At 42.7% G+C, this 18,821-nt stretch overlaps 1 protein-coding gene across 6 annotated transcripts in view; it reads right to left on the reverse strand.

Annotated features, from left to right (window-relative positions):
• TNS3 (tensin 3) overlaps window positions 1–18,821 on the reverse strand; it is a 438,738-nt gene that overhangs the window by 335,788 nt on the left and 84,129 nt on the right. Inside the window, exon 1 of one of the 6 annotated variants that reach the window (XM_030551452.1) lies at window positions 3,920–3,943. The exons of the other annotated variants lie outside the window; for them this stretch is intronic. The gene's annotated coding sequence lies outside the window, so the exon portion shown is untranslated. Of the gene's footprint in view, window positions 1–3,919; window positions 3,944–18,821 lie in introns of those variants that run through there. 6 annotated transcript variants of the gene reach the window in all.

Consider the following 18,821-nt stretch of genomic DNA (forward strand, 5'->3'; position numbering starts at 1 on the left):
GTACCAAAGCTACATCTATGTAAAACTTGTCCATGGAGGACATCACACTCTTCACATCATCAGAACATGGCAAGCTGGTATTCTCCAAAATAGCAATACTGAAGCTGTGTCAGTCCTGATTCCAAATAACAATACCAAATTTTCTGTAGAATTTGCAAAGCTGAGGTGGTCAATTACTTCATCCTCTCACCTGAAATCACCTTTAAGACAGGATCTACTCCAAGAATCTCCAGTAGAGATGGAGCAATCAATAAAATCAAGATCTGTCTCCATTTTTCCACCTAACATCATAGTGCATGGACCAAATGTTTTGGTTCAGGTCCATACCTCTTTTCAAGGCTGTAAATGAGGATGAAGGGATTCTTCAAGCCCACAGTTGATTGACATCTTGATTCTGGAATTGTTGCTTGGACAAAATTCCCACTGAAGTCAAAAGCAGTTTTTACTGAGTAAGAAATAGAGTACTGAGCCCTGAAACAAAACACCAGCTCTATCTGTGTAAAAGTCTTTAAAAGGATAAAATTGTGGTTTTTAACTTTTAATACTTTTTTTGAGACTTTTAAAAATAATTGTAGGATTGCTCGTTAATTTGATTATTGTCATTGTTTTTGTTTTTAAAAGAGCATGTATGCATTTATGATTCAAAACCACAAAGAAATACATTGGCAAATTCAATGATCTCAGAAGAATTCTATAATAATGACTATCTCACAACAACCTTGTGAGTTGGTTATTATTAGCCCCATTTTACAGGTGAGGAAACTCGAACACAAAGAGATGAAGGGACTTTCGTAGATGTTTAAAACCAGGAGAGACCATTATGATTCTCCTGCATAATACAGAATCTCAAAGTGATAGCTGCATAGCCCAACAGCTGTTGGATGAACTAAAGCAGATCTTTCAGAGAGGCATTCAATTATGATATAAAGCCCAAGGGTTGAAGAACTGCCCGAAATCACCCAGCAAGCATGTAAAACAGCATTAGAAAAAGAACCCAGAACTATGAGTTTCATACATGTCCTAACAATACACCTCACCAAAATGACTGAAAAAATAGGTCAGTTACAAGTACCCACTTTCGGAGTTAAAAAAAAAATCCCTAACATTTAGTTGTGAAAGATAACAGGAAATGTGTGAACTGCATATAGGTAGTTCAGATTAGTTTGGAAACTAATGGCTGAATTTTTGAGGCCACTATGTTTAAATAATTGTTCTTTGGGGCATATGCATGTGTATTAGGAAACGTGAATGTGCTAGAATTTGACCTATGGGAAATCCTTGGAACTGAGATGTTGATTCTTGAGCACTTGTTCCTAAGCAATCAAGGAGTTAATAAGCATTCCACTAAGCATTAGCTATTAAATTTAATTAATTCTGTTTGAAACAAACCACCCCTTTCTAGCTGTGTAATATTAAGAAACACATTTACCAATACTCCTATATTTTATGACTCCACATTCTGAGACTATTACTGCTCCAGTTGAAATCAATGGCAAAAATCTCATTGGTTGCAATAGAAGCAGGATGGGCCCTCTGTTAGATTGATGTACACAATAACTATGATTAATTTCCAGCAACAGCTTTTTTTTTAATATAACAAACATATACAACTGAGTATTTAGCAATATGCAGAAGTAGCCTACCAAATTTCAAATAAATGCGTAAAGTATGCTTCCTTATATAGTTCTTTTACCTCTTCTTGTTGCAAAATTCATACCATATAAAATCTAAACACAGCTATTTTAATGTAATGACCACTTCCAGGCACTGCTCAAAGTAGAAAAATCACAGACTGTGTAACATATAAACAGTATTAAAAAAAACAAAGTATTTTAAATGGTACAAAATGCTGTAATTATCACCTGATCCTAGCTTTTGAAATAAAATATTTGAGTTGAGTCATGATTTCTCACAGCTCAAAACAAACTCCAGTTAACTAGAGATCCTTCCTCTAGAGCCAAGGCTGTCTAAGGTACATTCTTGCTTAACATATATTTTGAAAGCTGTCTGTCATTTTAGATAGTTTTCAAGAGGCAGAAAAGAGATTCTGGGCCTGATCCTGTAGTGCTCATGGGCAAAGACTCCCAGTGACTTCTGTGAAGCACTGGACAACTGATAAGTTATAATTGTGTCCACACAGAACAATAGCTTAGTACAGTGCATAAAGTATCACATAACTGTTTAACATATTGCAGACTCGGTTTTGCTTTTCAAATGTTCAAACTGTAAATGAAAGTTTCGTCACAATTTATGAAATCTGGGAATGAATTGTTTGAAAGCTGATTTTTCTCCTTAACCAACATATACATTGAAATTAATGAAACTGGGGAACAAAAATCATATTTTCCTCAACTGATATGTTGCTATCCCCTGGAGAATACATTCTTATGCAAAATGCATAAGTTTGTCCTGTTAGAAGCCTGAATATGGACTGGGTCAAATCTCATTTGCCCAACCCAGCAGCATTGTTAACAATGTATATTTAAAATATGCCATGGACCAAAGTCTGTCCTTTATTACACCTGCACAATTTCATTGACTTCACTAGGGTTGCGTTCACATATAGAAATCACTCAATATTTTCCATTATGTTAAAGGAAATTCCCTCCTCCTCTCACCCTCCCACAAAACAAAACAAAACAAAACCACAAACCTTGGATTTTCACATAAAACAGCAGCAGCCAGTATGTTTATTTCTCAATTTTTTCCCATTGCCGGGAAAACAGTATAGCAAAATCTCATCAGTAGGTGCTTCATAAGGGAAACCTCATGCCATTCACCATAATCCCCTGGCTCCTAACTTCATTGAAATTCATTGTGTACTCCCCTTTCCCAGTGATCTACATGTGCAGGAAAGAGTAAAGCCTTGGCTCATAAGAAACACTTCAAAGTGTGGCTCTCAACCTTTCCAGACTACCGAACTCCTTTCAGGAGTCTGATTTGTCTTGTGTACCCCAGATTTCACCTCTCTTGAAAATGTCTTGCTTACAAAATCAGACATAAAATACAAAAGTGTCACAGCCCCCTGTTACTGAACAATTACTTACTTTCTTATTTTTACCACGTAATTATAAAATAAATCAACTGGAATATAAATATTGTACTTACATTTCAGTGTATAGTATATAGCGCAGTATAAACAAGTCATTGTCTGTATGAAATGTTAGTTTGTTCTGACTTTGCTGGTGCTTTTTATTTAGCCTGTTGAAAAACTAGGCAAATATCTAAATGAGTTGATGTACCCCCTGGAAGACCTCTGCATACCCCAGGGATACACGTACCCCTGGTTGAGAACCACTGCTTTAAAGAGTGAAAGAGCACTATTAGTCCTGATTATAATTAAATCCTTCTGGCCTATGCATTTTTTATTTCCTCTCACCTTTTGAGGGTAGATTTACTGTGATTTAAGTTGACTCAAACATATAAAAACACATGAAATTCCAGGAAAAAAAAAAGATTTAACCCTGACTTAACCTTTGGCATTTAGAATATAAAACCCACACATACACATAAACACACTCCATGCTTATGTCAATGTATTAATGACTGGAAAGGGGGAGTTGAAAGGCAGGGTAAGTGTGGGGGTGGACTATCTTAATCCTCTAGAAAAGGGACTGACCCTCTTACTGCACATGTGAAAGCTGAATCCCATGATCACAAAAGATTTCCCTTCTTAAAAACATTGTTCAACTGCATGAGTAAATCAGCCGAATGTTTTGAGTTGACAGAGAAGGCATGCAAACTATTAGATTTCACAGTGCATTGTTCTACAGATCACTCTCAAAAGACTGAGATCACAACTTTACCTATAACAAGCCCAGCCATAAGTAAAGCCCTGTGCAATATCCACCTACAATACTATCACATTAAACAGGACTAATGCTTTCAAATCAGGAGTAGCTGTATTGCTGAACTTTACCTTTCTGCACAGCTCCCAAATATGCACGCTGCTTCCTCATCCACCAAGCACACCAGCTACAGTAAAGCAACTTGGCAAGAGGAAGAAGAAATCCAGCAGAAATAAACCCACTAACTTAAAAAAAAAATCTCTACAGTCTCTCTGTGGGCAAAGAATCTCCAGATTTTCCAAAGCAAAGTTGAGAGGGAACAGGGGTTGGGACAGAGTTCCGATAACTTTCCAATCGTCTTTAGGAAAAGTCTGATTCTGAAAGCAGCAACGGCACAATCAGACAACCCCTCTGGCTTTGCTCTGATCGCATGGCACTTCTATCCAGCAGCTGCAGCCCCCTCTAGGAAGCTGTTACAATCTCTGGTCTCACCACCCCACCCCTAGGCCTCTCTGATTGCTTTCCCAGTACAGGGGCCACTCCAGATAACACAGGCAAACAAGCATGTCATAAATCAGACAAACTCTGCAAAGGGACGTTGTTAGTTCTTTAAATTATTACCTGAATCTTTCCTTGACGGCTCCTGATAAACTCTTAACATTGTATTATCTTTCATTATGCACTTGGTTAGAGGACACCACACATTAGTTAGTACAAATTCTGTACATCCAAGGAAACCTGTGGAATGTATTTTAATATTCTGTAGGAGAGGAAAGAATTAAAGGCACTGTAGTTGTTCCCTGGTTTCTTGTTGCATTAGTTCTTGCTGCATTCATTAACTACTACTACTACTGTTATACAGAATGGGTAATATTTTCAAAAGTGCAAACGTGCCATTTTCAAAAGCACATGAGTCATTTAGCATCCTCAGTCTCAAAGACTTTCAGTGGAACTTAGGCTTCTAATTGCTTAAGTGCTTTTAAAATTTTACCCATAATATATATGAATTATGCACTCTGATATGTGGAAATGGGTGCTGTGATGAGTGTATGGAAAACCCTGAGACATGTCAGTGTGTTTAGTACTGGACCAACAAGGAGGGAGATAGAGTCCCAAGAACACTGTAGTCTCGTTCACATAGGAATATAAAACTGGAATGACCTCCTGGGTCATTGAGTCCATTGCTGTAGCATCCTACAGTCGTGTTCATAAATGTATTAAGCTCCACCTTAAAACTAGTTAGGTTGTTTGCCCCCACTGCTCCTATTCGGAGGCTGTTCCAGAACTTCACTCCTCTGATGATTAGAAACTTTCTTCTAACTTCCAGCCTAAATTTATTCATGGCAAGTTTAAGAACATAAGAACAGCATACTGGGTCAAAGCAAAGGTCCACCTAGCCCAGTATCCTGTCTTCCAACAGTGGCCAATACCAGGTGCCCCAGAGGGAATGAACAGAACAGGTAATCATCAAGTGATCCCTCCCCTGTCACTCATTTCCTTTGGCAAACGGAGGCTGGGGACACCATCCCTGCCCATCCTGGCTAATAGCCATTGATGGATCTATCCTCCATGAACTTACCTAGTTCTTTTTTGAATCCTGTTATATCGATTTGCTCTTGTGCCAACATTGTCCTCCAAGTTAGAAAACTCTTTTCCCTCGCTAGTGTTTACCCCTCTTAAGTATTTATAGAGAGCAATTATATCCCCTCTCTCCTAAAATATCCCCTCACATTGCCCTGGTCATCCCAGTAGCCCTTCTCTACACCTGTTCCAGTTTGAATTAATCTTTCTTGAACATGGATGACCAGAACTGTAGTCAATATTCCAGATGTGGTCTTATCAGTGTCTTGTATGGTGGCATTAATAGATCTTTATCTCTACTGGAAATATCTCACCTGACACACTGTAAGATTGTATTTTACAAGGGCAAGACAGCGGCTGGCCTTTGTGTTGGTGAGCTGGAGGGACAGGCACAAATGAGCCACATCATGTGCAGACTCTAGACACAATCAATTATTGTGTTCATCCTGTTCTATCCCTTCTCTCCACCAAGAGAGGGAAAATAACATATTACAACCACTTCAGTGATGTAGTAGTATCAGGGCCTCCTCCAGCATTTTTGTTGCCCCAAGCGTCGGGAAAAAAAAAAGCGCCACAATCGGAAGTACTTCGGCAGCAGCTCTACCGGCACCGCTTCATTCTTCGGCGGCAATTCGGCAGCAGGTCATTTCCTCCAAGAGGGACTGAGGGCCCCACTGCCGAAGAGCCAGACGTGCCACCCCTATCCATTGGCCACCCCAAGCACCTGCTTGCTGTGCTGGTGCTGGCCCTGAGAATCATATATACTCCCATGGGCCCCTCAGAGCTCTAGGAGATTGTGTGCAGTTTCTCTTACAGCTCCTTCTGGAATGGTGAAGTTCAGTCAGACCCCACAACATGGACTAGGCCTAAGTAACACAGAAAAGCCTCAAATCAGCCAAGACGCTCTGGGAATGGGATCAATCTTTTGATTAGCAATGCACAGGCACAACCAGCCACTTCAGGAGGGTGCCGACTCTAACACAGTCCTGGAAGAATATGATTGAGAGAATTTTGGTTTTCATTTTTAAAAAAAAATCAGAATGTTAGTTTCTAGACCTCCTGGTTGCAAAGAAAAGCTGGAAAACATGAGCCCTAAGGACTCAAACAAAAAACAGAAGGCAAATAAAGCAACACAAAATATATTATTCTTGAAAATTTCATGATTTTAAGTCAATCTAATGATTTGCAGGGGCCTGACTTGTGATTTTTGAATGTTTGAGGTTGGCAGTACTACATATATGCAAATATCACCACCAAAATACACATTTTTGTACAGTAAATGCAAAAAAGCTAGTGTTCATTTTTGTTAATTTCTGCATAAATCTTCAAACAAGCATCAGGAAATTAAAAAACTAGAGTTACTTCTTTAAAAAAAATTACTTTTAACTGCCCCCCCCTGTTATAACCTTATTCCCAGATTCTGGACCTTAGCGTCCAAAATATGGGGGTTAGCATGAAAACCTCCAAGCTTAGTTACCAGCTTGGACCTGGTACTGCTGCCACCACCCAAAAAATTAGAGTGTTTTGGGGCACTCTGGTCCCACTGAAAAACCTTCCCTGGGGACCCAAGACCCAAATCCCTTGAGTCTCACAACAAAGGGAAATAATCCTTTTTCCCTTCCCCCCTCCAGATGCTCCTGGAGAGATACCCAGACACAAGCTCTGTGAAACTACGCAGAGTGATTCCCCCTCTCCGTTCCCAATCCTGGAACAAAAGCACTTTCCTCTTCACCCAGAGGAAATGCCAAATCAGGCTAGCAATCCAACACACAGCTCTCCCCTTGATTTCTTCCTCCCACCAATTCCCTGGTGAGTACAGACTTAATTTCCCTGAAGTAAAGAAAAACTCCAACAGGTCTTAAAAGAAAACTTTATATAAAAAGAAAGAAAAAATACAAATGTTCTCTCTGTATTAAGATGATACAACACAGGGTCAATTGCTTAAAAGAATATTGAATAAACAGCCTTATTCAAAAAGAATACAAATCAAAGCATTCCAGCACTTATATTCATGCAAATACCAAAGAAAAGAAACCATAGAACTTACTATCTGATCTCTTTGTCCTTACACTTAGAAACAGAAGACTAGAAAATAGAACTACTTCTCCAAAGCTCAGAGGAAAACAGGCAGACAGACAAAAGACTCAGACACCCACTTCCCTCCACCCAAAGTTGAAAAAATCCGGTTTCCTGATTGGTTTTCTGGTCAGGTGTTTCAGGTGAAAGAGACATTAACCCTTAGCTATCTGTTTATGACACCCCCACACACCCTCATTGTGCTAGATTTCAACTTGGTGGTGTCCCTTTAACAAGGAAAGCCAAAAAAGAAATTAAGTAACATTTGAATATTTCAGTCTAAACTTTGCATTATGAAGTTGTTTTTATCTTTAATTTTCCTGGTTTTAAAAAAAAAAGGTGTGTGAAGGGGTAGGAGGGGAAAGGATGAAAAAGGGTGCATCTATTTGATTTGGAAAACTTGGAGTGAAAGGGGAGAGCCCGTTCGTGAGCGTGGACTTATCTGGGATCTATTTGTCAGCCAGAAACAGGAAAGCTTGAGAGGTGGCCTGTAAGAGAACAGGCTGAATCTGGAAATGATGGAGGAGCTAATATGGTGGCTGGTAGACCAACAGAGAGAGATGGAGAGGACGTTGAAGGCACTCTTAGCAAACCAAACAACAAACTATACTGGGCTGGCAGGTGGACCAATAGTGACTGTTTCAGGAGTTCATGAAGGAGACGACCCAGGTACAGTATCAGTTGTTACAAAATGTGGCAAGTCCCATTAGGCAGAATGGAAGTTGCAGGGGATCTGGAACTCTCTAAAATGGACCCCGACATGGTCCTATTGATTTTGTAGAGAATCACTGCTAGTGCAGGGTGGGATAAAGGATTATGGGCCCTATGGTTAGCCCCTTATCTGGCAGGAGATGCACAACCACTAATGGGCCTAATCTGCAGCAAGGGAGATTTAGGTTATATTCTAGGAAAAACTTTCTGACTCTAAAGAGAATAAAGTTCTGGAACAGGCTTCCAAGGGAGGTTGTGGAATCCCCATCACTGGAGGGTTTTAAGACCAGGTTAGATAAACAGCTGTGAGGGCTGAACTACATTCCCTCTCCAGGTCAGTCCTACATTGCTCTGCTTCTATGCTTTTTCTTCAATTTTGAAGAAAGTGACTCCAGATCCCCATTTATGATATCACATACAGTACATGATTATCAATCAACTGCACTCCCGCACTGTTTACAGAGCTGCTATTGCCTATGCCGTTTTGGGCATTAATCCATCATTTCATATGTTCCAAACTAGTAACTGATTTGGTGTTTATCTCTGTATTATACGTTCTGGGAAATACCCACAAGACCAATATTCTGGCATTAACTTAAGCATACAGAACCGAATGTCTATTTTTATTAAATCCACTAACTATCAACAAAACCAAATTATGGATGCAGCAATCTAAACCTACCGAAAATGACCAACTGGTAGAGTGCAAAAGAAAGTTCTCTAAACCATTAGGTGTACATATAAATATCTTGGGACCTTCAAAGATGATAAATCTGTCTACAATCACCTTCAATATCCCTGCAATATCTTCAAGACAATCAATGCTTCTCAGTAGTATTTCATATTTAAATTCATCATGAAGATTATTTGGATGTGAGGGCAAGCTTATTATTCCTGTTTTTAATGTACTATGTTAGTTATTAATTTGTAAGGAGAAACAAAACTGTTTGTGTAATACAATTGTTAGTACCATACAATACAGTTTTCAATCATCTAGAAAACACTTCAGTACTCTTCAGCTCTCTGCAACTATTCCTCTTTTTGTTTATCTTGAATGCAATAAAAGTAACATTAAAAAGAAAAAAAGGTACATTGGGAAATAGGGGAATTTGGAATTGCCTGCCAAGTTAAACTAAAAGTTAAAAATTAAAAGCTGTCCACTCACCTCCGAGGCACTGACAAGGGTAGCAACAAGGCAAGTGCTAACACCCCCCCTACCTTACCCCCCCCAAGTGCTTTTTCAGCAGTGATTTGGCAGTAGTGGATGAGTCAAATGGATGTAGTGGCTTGGTGAGAAGACTGGCTGGAGGAGATGGTGGAGAATTAAAAGAAAAGTATTAAGTTTGCACTCCTTTACCACCCGTTCCCAGATTTGGGCTAGATCCTGAGAGTTTCCTACAGGACTTCAGCTGGAGCTCCATACACAGAATGATTCCAGATGATCTCAGAACTCAAGGAGCTACATTCTTCACTCCTCCGCCTTTCTTGTCATCATACACCAGTGCAACATTAGTGTAAAAAACTACCATTCCAATTTGGCAGTGTTTTACACTCACTTTGAACAGGTGCAGATGGCTTCGAAAGGGAGAATCAAGACCAGGAAGAATAAAAATCCAGATACTAGTCAGCTTTAGAATACCACAGTTTTATATCCTGTACCAGGGGCCGGTAACATTTCAGAAGTGGTGTGCCGAGTCTTCATTTATTCACTTTAATTTAAGGTTTCACGTGCCGCTAATACATTTTAATGCTTTTTAGAAGGTCTCTCTCTCTGTTTATATATTATATAACTAAACTAGTGTTGTATTGTAAAATAAACAAGGGTTTCAAAATGCTTAAGAAGCTTCATTTAAAATTAAATTAAAATATCGATCTTATGCCACCGGCTAGCTCAGCCCACTGCTAGTCTGGGGTTCTGTTCACCTAGGCCTGCAGCAGGCTGAACAGCGCCTGCCACCGGGAACCCAGCTGGCAAGGGTCTGGCAGCCAGAACCCCAGAGTGGCAGCGGGCTGTGCGGGGCCGGTGGTCGGGACCCCAGACCGGCAGTGCCCACTGCCGCTCAGGGGTTCCATCTGCCGGCTCCTGCCAGCTGGGATCCCGGCTGCTGGACCCGCTCAACCCGTTGCCGGTCTGCGGTCCTGGCCCTGCTGCCCAGACAAAGTGGGTACCTACCTTCTCCCTGGTCCTAGCCCATTCTCTTCTTCTCTCTGTACTGAGCTGAGGGTGGGAGAGCACTAAGCACAGGGCTGAGGGTGAAGCGTCTGGCCAGGAGCTAGAATGAGGGAGGTGGTTCAGGGTTGGGGCAGGAGGTTTGGGTGTGGGGTACTTACCTGGGCAGCTCCCATTTGGTGCAAGGGGTGCAGGTGGGAATGGGTGTGTGTGTGCAGGAGCTCCTGTTTAGTGCTCAGAGTGGGAGTGGGGATGTGGCGGGTGCAAGAGTCAGGATGTGGGGGGGTGCATGGGGTGGGAGTGGGGTGCAAGAGTCAGGGCAGAGGTCTGGAGGCATGTGAGGGGAGTGCAGTTGTCAGGGCACGAGGGGGGGGGGGGGCTGGGTATGTGTGGGGGTGCCAGAGTCAGGGCTGGGGTCATGGCAGGGGTCAAGGAGTCCAGCAGAGGACCAGGTATATATGATGGGGGTACAAGGCTCAGGGCAGGGGCATGGGAAGTGTGCTGGGCATGGGGCTCAGGGCAGAGGGCTGGGTGTATGTAGTGGGAGGATCAGGGCTCAGGGCAGAAGGCTGGGTGTGTGTGTGAGGGTGGGTCAGGGCAAGGGGCTGGAGGAGATATGCCCTTATTCCACACACACACCCCTTCCCCAAGGCCCTGCCCCTGCTTCTTTTCTGCAGACCCCGGGACTCCCATGCCCCATCCAACCCCCACCCTCTCCCTGACTGCCCCCTCCAGAAACCCCCTGCCCCTAACCACCTGCCTGGGATCCCACCCCCTATCCAACACACCCTGCTCCCTGTCCCTTGACTGCCCCCCACATCCAATCCTCCCAGCCCTGGACCCCTTACCATGAGGCTCCTAGCAGCATCAGGGCTGGCTTTAGGCCGATTCGCCCGATTCCTGGGAATCGGGCCCAGCGCCTAAGAGGGCCCTGCACTTTAGGCACCTTTTAAATTTTTTTTACTTACCCTGGCTGCGGTCTGCTCCGGGGTCTTCCATGGCCCCGCTCCCCTGACCAAAGCGCCGGCGGGAGCGCGGCTGCCCCACAGTCCCGCTCTCCTGGCTGGAGCTCTGGCTGGAGCACGACAAGCCCCACGGGCCGGCCCCGCTCTCCTGGCTGGAGCTCTGGCCAGAGCACGGCAAGCCCCATGCCCCTGGCTGGAGCTACGGGCCCTTTAAATAGCCGCGGGAGCCCTGGGGTAGCAGGGGGCTCTGGGTAGAAGCGGGGAGCCCCGGGCTCTTTAAATAGCTCCCAGAGCCCTGGGATAGTGGGGGGCTTGGGGGCTATTTAAAGGGCCGGGGCTTCAGCTGCCTCTGCTGCACCCCCTGCCCTGCCCGCACCAGCCCCGCCCCCCGCTGCCTGCAGCCAGCTCTGCACCCCTGCCCACAGCCAGCCCCTACCAAACCCCCTGCCTTGTCTCCAGCCAACGCCTGCCATACACCCCTGCCTGCACCAGGCCTGCACTGCCCGCCCTGCCCTGTCTCCAGCCAACCCCTGCTGCACCTCCCTGCCTGAAGTCAGCCAGTCCCATACGCCTGTCTCCAGCCCTGCCAACCCCTGCTGCAACCCCCTATGGCCCTGCCTGAAGCCAGCCCGCCCCACACTCCCCTGTCTCCAGCCAGCCCCGCACCCCTTGCCCTGCCTGCAGCCAGACTCTACCTCCAGTCAGCCCCTGCCCTGCCTCAAACCAGCTTCATGTCCACTGCTGCCCTGCAGTTCCCAGGCCAGTAACCTGCACACCTGCTTCAACGAGGGGGGCAGGAACCAGTGGGGACCCACACATGTGCACACCCCCAGGGAGTGGCGGGGACCCACACATGTGAAACAGCAGTCATTAATAATCAATCAACAGCATATATGATGCAATGTACATAATATACAATTTTATTAATTATATAGTTATGGAAAGTAAATAATACAAGGAAGAAATGGAAGGCTTTTTTTTTACACTTTTTTCTTTTTAAGTCATCCCTGCCAGGGCCCCGCCGAAAGTGTTTGAATTGGGCCCTGCACTTCCTAAAGCCAGCCCTGAGCAGCATGTACTGCTCCATGCAGAGCCAGACAGGCTGCCCCAGGGGGACAGGCAGCCCTGCCCCTCTGAGCGCTGCGTGCACGGTGGCATGGCTCCAGGGGAGAAGGGGAAGGCGGGGGAGGGGCTGGCAGCTTGCTGCATTTGGCCGGGCGCTCCAGCCTGGGAGTGCGGACCCCGCGGCTTGCTGCGCTGGGAGAGTGGGGCTATTTGCCCACTCCTGGATTAGGGTGTGTCTGGGCACACCCTGTGCGCACGCATATGCTTCTGCCCCCTCCCATGGGGGAGGGGATTAGAAGAACGGGTTGGGCTGGATTTTTAATGGCACACTGCTCCGGCAGGCAGCAGCGTGCCACTAAAAATTGGTTCACATGCCATCTTTGACACGCATGCCATAGGTTGCCAACCCCTGTCCTATACTATCATATTTACGCTTGGAAGGATCAGATTTTTATTGTTAAATGTCACTCAATGTAGTTTTCACTGCAAACACAAATTATTTTTTCCTATTGATAATAATAGAAATTTACAGATAGGCAAAGAAGAATTCTGCTTCAGAACCTAAGTTAAAAAGCTTTAATTATTTTTGAAGGTCAATGTGTCATTAAATAATTGTCAGATCCCCTCATAATTTTGTACAATTGTGAAAATTAATAAAAACAGAAAAAGTGCTTAAAATAAACATCAATATTGTCCATAGAAATGGTAAAAAATAAAAACCAAATTCTACCAAACCTAATCACATTCATCGGAAGGAGCAAAACCAGGGGAGTGTTTATTTTTTAACCTGCTTGGCCCAGAAAGGATAGATAGATAGATAGATAGATAGATGAAATTAAAACCTTTAAATAAAGGTAGATGTAGTCACAGCATTTATATACTATAAATGAAGAATTCATTTAATCTGTGGTGTATTATTAGCTTTAGATAGATATTATTGGTGAAAACACTGTGTGCTGAGGTCTTTGGAAGGTATATGTCTGCCCCAGAAAGTCTATATCCTACTCCCATTGTTCCATAGTTATTTTTACTATCTGTTTTCATTTTTGTATAAATTGTACCAGGATGCTCAGGATCTGATGACCTCATCTATCATTCATTTGGATTACAGGACTAGTAGTTTCTCTCCTCAGGGGAGCTGATGTCTACGCCCTGATTCATGATGACATGATTCAGGGGAAAGCCCAACCTCCAAATCTACTTTATTAGAGGGAAATCCAGCAAGACCTTTTAAAAGAACTGTTTTTATTGTTAAGAACTTCAAAATCTCTTCCTGTTGGTTAACATATGTCAGCCTCCAGGGCTCAGGAACTGACACCGATGCAGAGAAAAATCAGAAATGTTTTCTTCTCTGTCACCTACGAGCATCAAAGTTTCTAAATCAAATATTTCCTCCCATCCCTCCCACCCCCAACAGCTTTTGTCTAGGCCCACACTACCCTCATCTCTGTGGGGCTGAATTCTGTTCTCAACTACACTGCTGCAACCCCAGTGACTTCAGTGGGGTTACAACAGCATAACAAAAGATGGAATTTGGCCCCATATTTTTAATGCCAGGAAATTCCCTAAACCAATTAACTGTAAAAAAACTAGACAGAGGAACAACATAAGTGCGTATGAACAAGGGAGAAAACAATGATGATGCTGTCTTTTCATGGCTGCTATCTGATCCTGCAAAAGAGATCTGTAAGACAAACCAAAACCAGGAGAGATGTAAATGACAAAGAAGAGTTTTAGTCAGCATGCGATCTGCCCCTTTCATTATGCCACTGAATTCATAGAGGGAAACATGCCAAGCAGAATCTATAGAGGGAAACAAAGATTTTTCTCTCTACTCGTAGGGGAGGGAGCATTCTAACATAACTTTATTATAACTTTTTTTACACAAAAACTAGCTTAATTAATGCATTTAAATGGAAGGGGGAAAAGAATCTCTTCTCGCTGATTAATCATTCCCCAAAAGGAGGCTCTAGCATACTGCTCTGCTGCTTGCTGTCTCTTGAGGGCTAGCTTCTGCCACGTTCACTCACACCGATATATTAGTGGGGCTAAGGTACTGCTCAAAATGAGGATACATGGTGGCATCTAACACAAAACTTGCCCTTGCGCATTACAGGTTGAATTGAGACTTGGAGCCAGATTCTCAGATAGTGTAAATCAGCATAGCTCCACCAACTTCGATGGTATATATCACAAGCTGGGTGGTGCAGAGCTGTGTCACCTGAGGAGCAGCCCAGAGAAGAGAATCGTAATTCAGAGTCACCATACCTTCCCTGGTTTCTCCATTGCTCCAAGTAGGCCCATCATCACAGATGCCAATTACTCTCCCTTCTGCATTGAGTCAGCTGTGCTGAGCTGGTGAATTGGAAGTGAGGGAGGAGTCTTGGCTCCACCCATCCCCTGCTCATCTCTGCCCATTCCTTGCTCACCTGTGCTGGGGAGAGTAGGCGTCCCAAGGAGTGTGTTGTTCCCCCCCAATCTGTAACTGACAATGCAGGGCTATAAGGGAGTGCCTTACACCACTCCATAGTCTTGCCCTCTATGCACATGGCATATTATGCACATATGGCACACTTGCCTTTTAATTTATAGAATGGGAACAATTACTGCATCACAGTGTACAAGCACTGTATTTTTTAAAAAAATATATATACTTGTCATGAACAAAGCCAACAAAAGGAAAGACTCCTCCGAAGCAGCTGGCGTACCCCATCCTGCAGCTAGCCTCAGCTGGGACAAATACCTGAGAAAAGAGATAGATAGACCATGCACTAGGCCCTAAAGGTTGACAGACCATGGTTCAAACCTGGATCTACTACACAGTAGTAGAGGAAAAGTAACTGAGTTTAGGTTAGGCTTAGCTAACACATGCTAACTAGTCCAGCACTCCATCCCCAATTGTTCTAAACCATGAGCCAAACTCCCCAGAGTAACACAATTGAGTCAACAATCATGAGAGGTTTTTAAAATGTATTTGGAGTTCCTTTTCCTTGCCCTTTGGTTTCAGAATCCAGTTTGGTCACACTTTCAGGCTTTTCTCCACAACCACGAAAGCTAGAAATTTAATTTTTAATTAAATGACAGCTGAGGTTTGTGTGTATTTACTTAACTCCTGGAGCTGGGGCTTTATGAAGAACATTGACTGTTGTGAGACTCATGGTAAAATCACAAGAGCTGGCACCACTGCAAACCCAACCAATACTCGCCCACTTTTCTTACTCAAAGCAAATGGTTGCCTAGGGCAGTGGTTTTCAAACTTTTTTCATTTGCAGACCCATAAAAAAATTCCAAATGGAGGTGTGGACCCCTTTGGAAAACATAGACATAGTCTACGGACCCCCGAGGGATCCACAGACCACAGGTTGAAAACCACTGTTCTATAGTGATGATAATCTTTCACAGACCCCATAGTCTGCAGGTCCCCAGGACTCCACAGATCACAGGTTGAAAACCACTGGCCCAGAGCATCAAAAATACAGAAAAAATTAAAGTCATTGTGGTTCAGCCCTGTTTGCCTGGTAGCAAAATTCACACGGCACAGCTGACGCACATCAAAACTTGTAAAAGATCTGAGCCTGCTACCCTCTTCACATTATTACCTTATTCCATGACTAGTCCTGTTGAAAGCAATGGGATTACCAGAATAGTAAGGTGCTTTTCTGCGAGAGTAAGGGTGGCAGAATCAAGGCCCCAAAAGTAGGGAAGTTAACCCACTCTCAGATCCCTTGAGCAATAAAGAAAGTATTTAATATTTCAGATACTGGGCTTATTGCTATTTTGGATGTTCCTCTGCTTACAGACATTACAGGCAGATGTACAATGCTGAGCTAACTATATGATTCAGACATTTGTGGTTTTCTTTTTTCCAAGTCATATTCCCCAGTATCACATTTAGTATTGTAATGTTCATTTGTTCAGAAGATTTAAGGGGAACAAACTAGTTGCCTTTTAGAGTTATGTCAACTCTCTGCATTGCACAGGTTTTGTCTTGAGCAGAAAGAATGTATGATCTTAGGTTAGGCTTAGCTAACACATGCTAGTTAGTCCAGCATTCCATCCTTATGTATTCAAAATCGTGAGTAGGCTCCTACCAAAGTCATGGTCCATTTTCGTAAATTTCACAGCCACAGCATTTTACAAATCTTGAATTTCACGGTTTCAGATATTTAAATCTTAAATTTCATGGTATTGTAACAAAACATGAATACATATTTAAAAATGGCAAAATATAAACATAGAAGGCCCTTAAGACTCAGTTTTTCTCAAATTGGGGGATCCAACCCAAGAGGGAGTCATAAGGCTATTGTAGGGGGGTTGCTACCCTTACTTCTGCTTTGCCTTCAGAGCTTGGTGACTGGGAAGCAGTGGGTGCTGGCTGGGTGCCCAGCTTTGAAGGTAGTGCTGCCACCAGAAGAAGCACAGAAGTAAGTGTGGCAATACTGTGACCCCCCCCCCTACAATAGCCCTGCGACCCTCTTTTAGGTTGAGAACCCAAGTTTGAGAAATGCTATGTACTTTTGTATATACTTTTACCCTGTAGTATAATATAAAAGGCCACAAAAGACCAAATTTCACAGGGGAGACTAGATTCTATGATTCGTGATGCATTTTTCACAGCCGTGAATTTAGCAGGGCACTACTCATGAGCCAGCCCCCCTCAAATCATGTTTCTTAATATAAATTTTGATTTCATTTTCTTTGTCTTCTAGTGCTTGAGCCTGGAAAGGTCATATTTTAAAGCTTTTCTGCACAACTGTGAAAGCTAAAAACTTGCTGTTTATTTAAATGAAAATTGATATTTATCCAACTCTTGGAGGTTGGGCTTTATAAAAAACACTAACTATGGTGAGACTCAGAATAAAATCATGAGTTGCTAATACCATTAGTTGCATTTGGGATTACCTTAACTCTCTTAATATTCCATAGGTTTTTGTCTTGAGTAGGAAAAGTTATTGAAATCTTAGGTACTGAAACTCAAGCAATTTGAAATGCATCTAGTCCTATGCAATGTGCTGTGAAATCACAGGATCATTATCAGGACCCCCATCAAGCAAAGCACTTAAACATGTGCTCACATTCAAAGCCAGGTAGCTCCCTTAGGTGTTTTATCAGTACCTACAACTGGTTGGATGCTGAAAAAGTATTATTCCCATTCATGTGTTCAAATGCCAAATGGTCATTTGGTTTGACCTGCTTTGCTGTAATGAGCATTCTTGTGAATGGGTTTTTGTTTAGAAGGAATGAATGAGGAATGGTTATTCTTTGAATAAACCGGTATTCACATGCAATTCAATGTGTGTGTGTGCAAACAAGAGTAATCCCTATATGTCTGTTAGTTAGTTAATTAATTAATTGTGATGATGTTACCTCCAATTTAAAAACTATTCAGTCATCCAGTCAGGAAGCAGAAAACATATCATGTGACTTAAGGGTTCAATCCTTGCACTCATTGAAGTAAAAAGTAAAACTCCCATTGACTTCAGAGGTGCAAAATCATAATAAGTGTTTAGAGGGGTTTTCAATCATGTTCAGATACCTTGACTGAGCTAACACTTCTAAAAATCACAGCTTTTGGGCACATCAAGGTAGGACCTCACTGTTGCTTATGCAGTAAATTACAGTAGGGCAGCTTTTGCCCTTTAATGATTCATTCATATTTCTACCTTAGCAGAGAAATTCAATCCAGAACTGTTAAGCAAGATTGCAAAAAAGGGACCCCAAAGGAAAACAATACAAAGCATTATTGTTTGCAACTGTGGCCAAGAAAACCTCTTTTTTCTACTCCTTGCAACCTTCATTCTTGTACCCTGAGGAGTTCTGCTAAGCGCTGCTCTGCATTTTACATGTAGTGGAATGAAGAAACAATGTGGTCTCATGCACATTATTTTGTCATGATATAGCTGAAGCCAAGTAAAGAAATTCTCTTGTGGGAAGGAAGGTTATGGACCAGATAGAGCATGGGCAATGGCAATGCAAGCTTCCCCACACTGCCTTACCCAGGTGTCTCAACCCTTCTCAGTGGGAGCTATCTGTAGATGAGAGAAGGGAGAAACTTAGCGGCTCATTCCATCCTTGCCCTTTCTACTGAAAGTGCTAAATTAGTTCCATTTGAGTTGTGGTTTGTGACTGAGACACCTGTTCAGGAGAAACTAAGACCACAGCTAATTTCAGATTGGCGAATGGTATTGATATAACAACCATTTTTGCTACCAATCCCCGGCTGCATTAGAACTCAGAATGAAAGCATTTGATCACAATGCCAGTGCTTTGAGGTGGAATGAAATAATTTACTCTTTCTTTCTACTTATAATTAGAGCACCCATCCATTGCTTTGTGGGCTGTCACAATAATTAAAAATACACATGATCATCAATAAAAAGACCAATAATGTAATGGACTGGTCTCACAACTTCATTCAATATATTGCCTGCCATAATAATATTAATCATAACAGACCCATATCTT

The sequence above is a fragment of the Gopherus evgoodei genome, chromosome 2 (genome assembly GCF_007399415.2).
Source record: "Gopherus evgoodei ecotype Sinaloan lineage chromosome 2, rGopEvg1_v1.p, whole genome shotgun sequence".
Lineage (NCBI taxonomy): Eukaryota > Metazoa > Chordata > Testudines > Testudinidae > Gopherus > Gopherus evgoodei.